This window comes from Typopeltis vanoorti, chromosome 9 (genome assembly GCF_054136105.1).
Source record: "Typopeltis vanoorti isolate ZY-2024b chromosome 9, IOZ_Tvanoo_1.0, whole genome shotgun sequence".
In the NCBI taxonomy this organism is placed as follows: domain Eukaryota; kingdom Metazoa; phylum Arthropoda; class Arachnida; order Uropygi; family Thelyphonidae; genus Typopeltis; species Typopeltis vanoorti.
The window spans coordinates 19,869,409-19,881,529 of NC_143557.1; the positions used below are offsets into that span (position 1 = coordinate 19,869,409).

The window sequence follows — 12,121 nt, forward strand, 5'->3', positions numbered from 1 at the left end:
AGGAGATAAATGTCTACAATCAAGCTATTGACCTACTGCTCCCATTTCAGTTTTGTCCAAAGTAATGGAGAAGGTTATCAACAATCAACTTCTTTGACAGATGGAGAATTACCAGCTAACTGGTGATCACAAGTATGGATTTTATCAATCTGGATCCACAGAACTCTTGGCCTGCATCACTCACTTCTGGACTCATGTCTTGGAAAGGTTTGGAGAAACCTGTGGTATTGCACTTGACATCTCTAAGGAGAACTGTCTGACTGTCTTTTTCCCTTCATAACTAGATTCCCAGTTTTCTCTCAAATCAACCTCTATGTAAGGGTGGAAGATGTTCTCTCTTCAAATTTTCTGTTACTGTAGGTGTCCTTTTGGGCACTGTCATTTCACCCAACCTCTTCATGATTTATATAAATAAGCTACTTTCTTTGAATAACCCTATTCATAGGTTTGCTGATGATAGCACGCATCAATCATCCTACTCATATGATCAACCTTGCAGTGCACAAACATCTCATGCTTCAAGATCGTCTGTAACAATTGCCCCACACTGATCTCTACAGTGTTGTTAACTGGATTGAAAACAACCTAGTCATTTTCAATGCTTCCAAAACACAGTCAAGCTTGTTTTCTCATGCAAAAATCCCCCTCATACCTTCTCTGCTTCCTTTTGATAATGCTCAGCTCAACAGTCAACACCAAATCCCTCTTCTTGAAATGACTTTTACTCCAAACCTTACCTGGCATAATCTATAGCATCCTCAGCTTCTAAAAATCTTGGCATCCTTTTTCACTAAAGTCAGCACTTCTCTTCTGACCAGTTACTTATTCTGTATAAATGCCAAATATGGCTGGTCTTGGAAAACTGCTATCATCTTTAGGGCGGTGAACCTAAGACTTCCCTAAAAATTCTTGATGCTGTTCAGAAAAGAGTGGTTCAGTTAAATTAATGACATCTCTAACAAACTATCATTACCAATTTTTTCACAGATCAGTTTCTACGTTGTGTCTCTTCTACAGATATTTCCATGAGTGCTGTTGACCAGAACTAGCATCCATTATGCCTTCTATTTCAGCCAGATTTACAGGAACTTGAGCAACAGTTGTTCAACATTTCTTTAGAGTTGAACTGTATACATCAATAGATTACTCTGCTCTTAACCATTGGCCAATTATGGCATTTATTTGCTACAGGCCCTGCTGATTCTGATGTGTGAGAGTAATATAATATATATAAATGATGTGGAGTCATCCACCTCTACATATAAATAGACTAGTCATGAAAATACTTCATGTACAAACTTTATTTGCTCATGCTTGGGCAAAGAATTAAAACAATATAATTTCTTGTCAAGTATAATATACTTCACAATTCAGTTTCATATTGCAATCATGGCAGCAGTTCCAATTGTTGAAATTTTTATTTACTTTCTGTTGATGACTGAAGTGAAAATATGAGTTGTTTTGTGATAGCACTCATCACTCATATCACAAAATACTAGCATCAATTTTACTCAGAGTTAACTCATGACTATTTTCTCATATAGTACTGAGGCCACCTTGTTTTAATTGCATTATTTTTATTTAAAACTCATCCTCACTATTTTCTTGAACAGTTCTGAATTGGCATTGTTCAGGATAACGATAATGGTACTACAGATATTAGCTCATTTTGCATTTATAGACAAATTATTCACATTTTATCTCATGGTGTTTGTGTTTGCTATTTTGCTCAGTTCATTTTATGAGAGATCTCACTTAAGTCAATGAAGATGCTTAGCACACAAAACCAATGTAAGACTAACAAAGTGCAGAATACATTCATGAGAAGATTCAGAAGGGATTAAGATTATGAATTATTATGTCATATTGCTATGTATGCATAATTCTGCTGGTGACAGAGCAAAAATTGATAACAGCTCTTCATTATTCTGATTTTTCAGTTAATAAAAAACATATACTGTGCCTATTGTTTTATTAAAGAGATGAAAGTACTTCATAGCAGAAATCTAAATTTTGAAAAATAAAATTTTCACAAGAATTTGAAACTGAAGTACCAGGTGATAACTACAGTGAATGGGGTGTTGAATCTCTCTCCAGCTGGCAAAATGAAATACAATAGTCACTTGGGTAGCAGCCAGCTCTCTGAAAATATCTGAAAGGAGATATACACAGAACCACAAGAGAAGTGATTATGGAGGCTTGAGCAATAAAATGGAATGAGAAGGTGGGTGGAAAGGAGAATGGTACTACTTGAGCACTGGTTAAGAACTATTTAACAGCAGCAATATCTCTGAATAAATAAATAAATCTGGTACACCTTTTATTTCCCATGGGGAGTAAGCAAGGTCATTTTAGCCTTAACTTTTGGAGATTGAGGGGCAGTGAATCTTCACCATTAGCCAATTAGAGATAGCTGGCCCAAGACTATCTTTAATCTGAAATGGCACCCTGGTGAAGAGGGACAGACTAGTGCTGCCAACTGGTTGTCCATAACCCTGACACAATATATTATTGTCTGAAAGAGTGTGGGTTTTACAGTTGATTTTTTTTTAGTTTACTGGATGAAAAGCCTGCATTTCCAGGAGAAAAAAAATTGCATGTCTGTGCTAGATATTGAGTAACTCAGGAACATGGGCGAAGAGAGGATTAGAAAAAGTTTCTCTAGTCAGCAATTAGAATAGAACTTAGAATGTCTCTTCATGTGGCCTAGTGCTATGGATGTAATTATTTCCACAGGGCTACACAGGCCTATCGAAATCTTTAAATAAATTCTAAAGGTCAGGAATTTAAATAAGGTGATTGAAAATGGATAATAAATCTGCTAATTATATAATAAACAATCAGTTACATAAGGATATAAAGGATAAGCTTTTGAAGGAAACTTGATTGATAAGAAAAGCAAGACTAATCCCACAGAGATCTTTCAATATGTGATGAGCAGAATGAAGAATGATTATGGAAGAATGATATTAACTGAAGAAAATGGCAGAATGTTAAGGTATTGAATTATTAAAAGAACATATAGAATCGTCAGGGTATTTCATATATTTTCCATTTATACTTAGCACCTATACTTAGATAAATTTTATTTACCTTCCACTTCTCTGGAATTCTACCCATTCCAAGACTCTTGTTTAACAATCACATCAAGATTGGCATTAAACTCCCTGAAACATCCCCTTAAAACATCATGATGTGTTGTAGAGTTCTGTTGCAATTATTAACATATCTACTTAATTCCTCATATATTTTCCATTTATACTTAGCACCAGTCTCTTTCTCTATTACTCCTTCCTTACCCACCCTTGTAACTCTGCAGGGCTTGAGTAAGGAAGAAGTAGTAGAGAAGAGACTGGTGCTAAGTAAAAATGGAAAATATATGAGGAATTAAGTAGATATGTTAATAATCGCAACAGAACTCTACAAGACATCATGATGTTTTAAGGGGATGTTCCAGGGAGTTAATGCCAATCTTGATGCGACTGTTTAACAAGAGTCTTGGAATGGGTAGAATTCCAGAGAAGTGGAAGGTAAATAACATTTTTCCATTTTACAAAGAGGATGATAAGACTGAGAATTTCAAATTATATGCCAGTCTGTGTGCCTGAAGTTGTGGTTAAGGTGACAGAAAAGTGAAGCTACGACTGAGAATTCAGCTGACAGCAGCAGGTGTTTGTGATGGTGCACTGGATTTGTTAAAGAAGAGTCATGTTTTTGCTAGGCACTTCCATATTACAACAGGATAACAAATGTATTAATCTACAGGGTGTCGAAAAAGCCTGGAAGCATTATGTTACTGGATTCCTTTCAGAATGTTTGGCAACTCGTCCACCACTTTCCTCTGGGTCCATCACTGATGATCACTAAGGGCTATCTCCACTCTTTCATTTTCAGTGTTAATACCATTTTTTCACCTGTAAAGGAAAACATATCTTTACCATTGGTTTCAGACACTTATTATAAATCCTTTGATAGACTGCCATTACCACAAGTCCATAATTAAACAGAGATGGATGGGATTATATAACAGAATAGTGAGCCACATAACTAACCAGGTTAATTCATCAGCCAGATGAATAACATGCTTAAGGGTCATCTAGAGGAAGCAGTATTAAATTGCATATGTAGTAAGGAGGATTAATCAGGTAGGAGTCAGATGGATGAGTAATATCATTAAGCACAAGCTGCAGAAGATAAAAATGCTGTGGAGGGTATACAGAAAGAGAAAAGTGACCAGCAAACTCACAAACAGTACAAGGCTCAGGCAAGAAAGGTGACCAGCATGGCAAAGAAGGCAAAATTAGATCATGAGAAGAATCTAGCCAAGCAGGCCAAAGGAAATCCCAAAGAGCTATTTTGTTATGTAGCAAGTAAGAAGAAGAATGACTATGGAAGATTATCCTTAATGAATGATGATGATCATGAGGAGACAGAAACAGATAATATAGTTGAGTTACTGAGTAACCACTTTGCAAGAGTATATCATCCCAATGAGGTTACTGCTTTAACCTATGTGACAGGCACTAATGTGGGAACATTAGTGCCTGTCACATAGGTTCTCGGGATATTGCAGAATCTCAATTTAAAAAAAGCTGTGAGATTACATGGGATATCAGCTAGGGTTTTGCAAAAATGTGCAAGGGAACTGGCAATGCCTTTGACAAGGCTCTTTAATTTAAGTCTCAACTCTGGTAGAGTTCCAATGAAGTGAAAAGAGGGCAAAATAATTCCTTTGCATAATGGAGGTTCTAAGACTGCAATAATTATAGACAAATCAGTATCTCAGGCATGGTGGTAAAAGTACTAGAAAAATTGGTAAAAAAAAAAGTGAATTCAAAAATGGGTAGATAAAACTATGACAATGTCTGAAGGTAAACATTGCTTTGTTAAGGGTCAGTCATGCCTATACAATGATTCTATTGAATTTTGCAAAGGCATTTGACATAATACCACATGGAACTATGTTACGCAAATTAGAACAAATGGGGATGGATATGATGCTGGTTAAGTGGATAAGAGGGTGGCTGCCTGGACAGATATCACAAACTGATATATGGAGGGGCAGAATTGAGGCAAAAACAGATGACTAGTGGTGGTGTGCCACAAGGTTTAGTGCTGGTACCATTGCTGTTTAATTTGTACATAAATGATATAGGAAATAATCTGAAAGGAAATATTCAGTTGTTTGTTGATGATGCAAAATTAGGTAGAGTAATAGTTAATCAAGGCGATGTGGAGAGCTTGCAGGACAATTTAAATAGGCTGTCAGTATGGGCAAGAATTAATGGATGCCAGTTTAATGTCTAGAAATGTAAAGTTATGCATTTTGGGATAAATAGATTAGGCCATGTATTACATTGATGGCACTGTACTGTAGGAAATAGATTAAGCTAGAGATTTAAGGGTGGTGGTAGACAGAGAGTAAAGGTTAGAGGACATATTGTGAAGGTAGCTAAGGTAGCCCATAAGGGTTCACGGACAATTCATTGCGAGAAAACTCATCTATAGGAAAATTTATCGCAGGGAAAATCCATTGCAGGAAAAATCATCGCAGAAAGCATTATTCACCAGAAAATTGAAGTCGGCTTGGTTTAACACGTGTTATGTAGAGGTGTGTGATATTTGATAGTAAATTGTATCTGAGAGATACCACGAACTTCAATGTCAGTATAGTATTGGTTTAGTTTTTTTTTTTTATTTGTTTATTTTTTTCAATAATTCCTAGATTGTAACTGAAAATAAATAAACCATCATGTATTATATTTGTAGTGTTTTTTTTAAAGTTTTACTGCATTTCACAGCACATACTAGTAATGAATGTATCTCTCAGATACATGCGACCTAAGCTGCAATTTTTTTGACCGCGACCTCCACAGGGTTAACCTCCCAAACAGCCAGGACATATATATACGTCCAGCAAATCCCGGATAAGAGTCCGATCACCTGTTGAAAAAACATGGATATCAAGTGCATTTGACTATCATATCCATTAGAAGGTGTGGTAATCCTTTATGCTGAAGAGAACAGTTAACCAGATTACCTTGCGTACGTAGCTACGTTCAGTTACCTATTGCCAGAAACGCAGTTGTTTGCCGTTTGCTCAGTAACTAGAATCTAAATTATATTACTTACAAGTTACATTTATTTTTGCTACTTGTTTTATTGTATAATTATAGTTTTTAATGCCAGTGCAAATAAGAGATCCTTTCATCATATTCCTTCACTTAATGTGATACATTCATAAGATTGCATCACTCTGGAGAACAATGCCACTATCATTTCTTTTTGCTAATTATCTTAGTCGCCAATACATTTTATTCTCCCAAAACTTGATTCAAGATAATTATTTTTGTCACACAATTATTTTATAAATTCATAAAAAATCCAAATCTTAAAATAAATACAGCCTCCATCTGTTACAAATAGTTTTCTTTATTTTTTATTCATAATCTTAGTTAGAAAATTAGTTCACAGATTGTGTGAAGGTTCGCTCTTTTACAATATTACCTTATAGATAATCATATGTAAATCTTGAATCATATCACATAATGTATAATATTTATAACGTAATCTGTAGTTCTTTGCACTTCAACTTTCTTGGTTTCCTGGAATCGCTCATTACATATTGAAATGAATGGCCATTATGAAGTAAACTGTTATGTACATATTTTCTGCTAATTTTGATGTTATGTGGCAATTTTGAAGTAGGGATACTTTCCCTACAGTTTATCATTCAAAACATGTATAGGTGCATGAGTCAAAATGAAATTTTTTTTTCACCTATACCTGCAATGAATTTTCATGCGATTAAATTTCCAGTGATGAATTGTCTGGACACGGCCCATAAGATTACTTGGCTACTGAAGAAGATGTTATTCTTCTTTATAAGGCCTTGACATGTCCACATCTGGATTACTAGGCTAAAGTCTGGTCCCCTGGGTTTCTTGGGGATGAGGAAGTGATGGAGAGGATTCAGAAGTAAGTGATCAAGGTGGTGAGTGGCCTGTGGAATGTTCCTTATGAGGACAGACTGAAGGTATGTGGATTGCAGAAGTTGGTTGATAAGAGTAAAAGAGGGGATATGATAGAAACATTTAAGTTGCTTAAAGGGTTTTATATGATAGATGCAGGGGAAATGTGTCAGCACTTGGCTAGAGGGACCAGAACAAGGGAAGTTGAATAAAGAAGTGGTTAGTAGGGGATGTGAGAACTAGATTTTTTGCTTGGAGAGTTATGAATGGGTTGCCAGAGTCAGTTGTGAGTGCTTTGTCTGTTAATGCATTCAAGAAGAGGTATGATAGATTGTGTGGATAGATTGGATCTCCCATGATGAGTCTTTGGACTCCATGGAGGTGTCCGTATAATAATAATAATAATAGATATATCTTGGTTGGCCTCTTTTTTCCTGTAGTTTTTCTGTGATAATCACATTGGTTAGTCCTCTTTCTCATAGCCAATGTCCTAAGAATTTCATTTTCCTTTACCTAATCCCATTCATTCATTTTCTTTTTTTGGTTTACTTGTAACCAAAAAAAAAAAAGTACTGTCTATATCTACTATGAGCTTATACCGTTGAGTCAAATGATCAAAACTTCCAATAATATCATGTTACACAGTATATTTTCCACATAAAATATTTATTTTATTAGACAAGTGGTTTCATTACAATTATGAGCAGCTTCTTCAGAATCTTGGTTACAGGGTCATCAGGCATAAACTGAGAATATGAAAGAAAACTACATATAGTCAACTATAAGCAACTAATATAGACCATGGAAACAGTTTTTTATAGTGGACCCTTTGCTACAGTGAATTTCTTTTCAGCATAGCCTTATTCTGATGGGACTGTGGTCTTGGTACTTCCGAGTTTGTTGGAGTGAGTGAATATGTTATATTGGTGTTTGCTATAGTGAGAATCAACTGTTTATGAACCAAATGAAACAACACACACACACACACACACACACACACACACACACACACACACACACACACATACACACACACACCTGTTAGGTAACAGGAATTCTGCATGAAAATTACCTTTTCTAATTTGTTTTCAATATATGAACATTAAAATGATTCTTGTTAGCTAATGGATTTTTTCTTTTTCTTAATTTTTTCTTTTCTTCCTTTTTTTTTATTTTTTTTATTCTGAGCTGTTTTTATTTACTTGATATATATATATATATATGAAGCTTCTTATATGTTCAGCTTTTTGCCTGTTGATTGTGTAACCCATATTCATATAAGAAGTTCTTCATAAATTATGTGGAAATACTGTATCATTATATCACCATGGATAACAGCTACATTACTGGAGACAGTTTCCAGTATTGAGACCATCTTTTTTAGATAAATGATGAGTTTAATAAAAATAAACAAATATAACACTACAATTTTTTAAGTTGTCAGACTTACATTGGGGGGGGGGGTATTAGCAAAAGTTGCGCAAAAAAGAGACTACAAACAATTAATTACACATTATTAGATGTTATCAGAACTTCACAACTGGTACATATAAATAAGTAACCAGAATAAAAATGTTAAATTAATTACTGTATACATGTTGGATCAATGCTAATTGCTGCTATCACATGTAGCATCACACATGATGTATCATAGTTAGAGTTTTCATGAAAACAGATCAAGCTTGGTGTAAAATTAAGCCTTGATTTTTGTTACATCATGTGGGGATCTGCAACATTTGCAAGGCTTTTTTGAACTTTCTTGTAAAGCAATATGATCAATATAAGGCATTTTAATTTGTTGCCTAACAACTTGATGGCCAGTGGTAGTTCTAAGAGATGCCAAACCTGATTTATGCTGTCTTCTTTTTTCAATGTCACTTACATGTTTAGACATGTGATCTCCCCAACCTTCCCAACTAGTGTACTAACAAATGGCACAAGAGCAATGAATCTCATAAACACCTGGTTTTTTCATGGGATAATATGGAGGTTTTGGTGGATATGAGAATCTAGAGATTTATGCAATGGTAAAAAATCCACTTTAATGCTGTACTCACATAGCAACTTTGCCACTTTGTCTGTAACATTCTTTATGTAGGATAGCATGACTGCATTCTTAAAATCTTGTTTAAGTAAAGGAGCTGTCAGAGGCTCAACCGTAGAAACCACATTATTTCAGACAAAAATATATCCTGTCATTTACCAAGAGATGGTAGCACTTGTTTGCCTGTCTCTTGGTTGCAGCATAATTAGTGATAGTATTGGGACAGCTATCTCTGATTGGCTACCAGTGGAGACTGAACTGCCCACTTGGTTTCCAAAAGAATTTTGTTGATTGTCTTGGGTTCATAACCATTGAAGGTGAGGTTATACCTCAGGTAGCACAGTTCTTCATTCCTGTTAACTGATGTACTTGGAAATATTGTATGCTCTATCTCATAATGTTTTAATCATGCCTATTTTTTGTAATGGATGATGGTGTGAAGTGGCATGTAAAAATTGTCCAGTTGCAGTAGGTTTTCTGTATACTGAAAAGGATACTCTGTTTTCTTCTTTATTTTGACAAGGATATCAAGGAATGGTAATTTTTTGTAATCTTCCAGTTCCAGAGTGACTTTTATATTGGGATGCAAGCTGTTCAGATAGCATTTGAAATGAATCCATTGTTCCTAACCAAATAACGAAAATATCATCAATGTAACATAATCAAGTTTTTGGTTTCTTGTGATGGTTTTTAAATATATTTGTTTTGAATTTTCCGTAAAGTGGTTGGCCAAGGCTGGAGATAGAGGGAACCCATGGCAAGTCCTTTTTTTTTTCCAATACTTGTCCTGAAACATGCAAAAAAGTGTTTTCCATACAGTGTTTGAATAGTCTTACTGTGTCTGGTGGGAAAAGGTTTACAAACAGATCTACTGTGTTATCCCTATGTATATTTATGAAAAGATTGACTACATTAAATAAAACTTACTCTTACTGTGTTTGGTGGGAAAAGGTTTACAAACAGATCTACTGTGTTATCCTTAGGTATATTTATGAAAAGACTGACTACATTAAATAAAAATCTAAAAAAATTTACCTTTTCAATAAAATGTAAGCTACTCTTCACATATGATTTTGTCTTTCCTATGTGTAGAGCTACTAGGTTAGATACTTTGCCAAGTTTGAGGTCAGAGAATCTCTCCCATCTACAATTAGCCACAAAAGAATTACAACTATAGAAGTTTGAAAATGATCACGGGGATGGCTACTCAACATAAATGTAGTGGATCCATAGTACACACATGCACACACGTTTGTTAGGTAACAGGAATTATAATAGAGTGACAGCTGAGTTGGATAAAGAAAACTGCTATATGATGATTCTGCTCAATTATGCAAATACATTTGGTAGAATGCCTCATGGAATTCTGTTACATAAATTAGAACAAATGGGGATGGATATGACTGGTTATATGGATACAATGCTGACTGATGGATAGAGAGCAAAAGATAGGAGCATGCAAATGACTAGTGGTGTGATGCAGGGTTTTTTGTGCAAGGGCCAAGAGTTAATTTGTACATAAATGATGTAGGAAGTAATCTGGAGGGAATATTCAGTTGTTTTCTGATGATGCAAAATCAGGCAAAGTAATAGTTAATCAAGAAGATGCAGAGCGCTTGCAAGATGATTTAAATATGCTGTCATTATGGGCAAAAGATAATGGGTATCAGTTTAATGTGGAAAAATGTGTAGCTCAGTAGAAGTGGTGCTTACATCCTCTGTACAAGGCTGCATGAAGATAGACTTAAGTTCAAGTCTAGTCGCCAAATGAAGGAACTTATTCTAAGCCTTTCTTCTTCTACCAGTTTCCGAGTTAGTCGATCTCTGACATGGGCAAGCAGGTTTTTCTGCTGGAAACTCAAGAAAATTGACCATAGAAACCACATTATTTCAGACAAAAATATATCCTGTCAGGTACCAAGAGATGGTAGCACTTGTTTGCCTGTCTCCTTATTGGTTGCAGCATAATTAGTGATAGTATTGGGACAGCTATCTCTGATTGGCTACCAGTGGAGACTGAACTGCCCACTTGGTTTCCAAAAGCTATATAGGGTTAAAAGGCCTCCTCACCTACTCCCTACAAGAGAATAAAAGATATTAGCTGATTTATTTTATTTTATTTATGCATTTTGAGATAAATAGATTATAAAATGTGTACCGCACACTGATGGAACTGTACACCAGGAAACAGATGACACTAAGGATCTGGATATTGTAGTAGACAGAGAATTGAAGTTTAGAGGGCATATTGCTAAGGGTGACAAGGTAGTTTATAGGATTACTTGGCTATTGAACAACATACTAACAAGAAGAAACAAGGAAATTATTATTCCTCTTTATAAGTCCTTGATACATCTACATATGGATTACTGCTCTCAGACCTCATCACCTGGATTAGGTCTGAGCACAGCACATAATATGGATTTCTTTAGGACTACTTCCTCATCCCCAAGAAATCTAGGTGATGAGATCTCACCACAGTAATCCACATATGGATTACTGTGGTGAGATCAAGGACTTATAAAGAGGAATACCAATTTCCTTGTCTCTTCTTGTTAGTATGTTGTTCAATAGCCAAGTAATCCTATAAGCTACCTTGACAACCTTAGCAATATGCCCTCTAAACTTCAATTCTCTGTCTACTACAATATCCAAATTCTTAGTGTCATCTGTTTCCTGGTGTACAGTTCCATCAATGTAGTACACATCTTGTAATCTATTTATTTATAGATGATCTACAGATCTTGTAATCTATTTATTTATAGATGATCTACAGATCTTGTAATCTATAGATTGAGGGTTTGCAGGTTCCAAAATAAAACAACAGGTGAAAAAGAGGGGATATGACAGAACCATTTAAGTTACTTAAAGGGTTTTAAAGGAATGATGCAAGAGAAGTGTTTCAGCACTCAGCAAAGGGGACAGAACAAGAGGTCATCCCTGGAAGTTGAGTAACATGAGTTAGTAGGGATGCAAGGAGTAGATTTTTCACTTGGAGAGTGGAGAATGAAGAGAGTGGAATGGGTTGCCATAGTCAGTTATGTGAGCTTTGTCTGTTAATAGATTCAAGGATAGGTGTGATAGATATTGTGTGGATAGTTTTGGT

The 12,121-nt window shown here is 35.4% G+C and overlaps 1 protein-coding gene across 4 annotated transcripts in view; it reads right to left on the reverse strand.

Annotated features, from left to right (window-relative positions):
• Positions 1-12,121, reverse strand: part of LOC150102912 (uncharacterized) — a 536,005-nt gene that overhangs the window by 33,024 nt on the left and 490,860 nt on the right. The window lies entirely within an intron of this gene.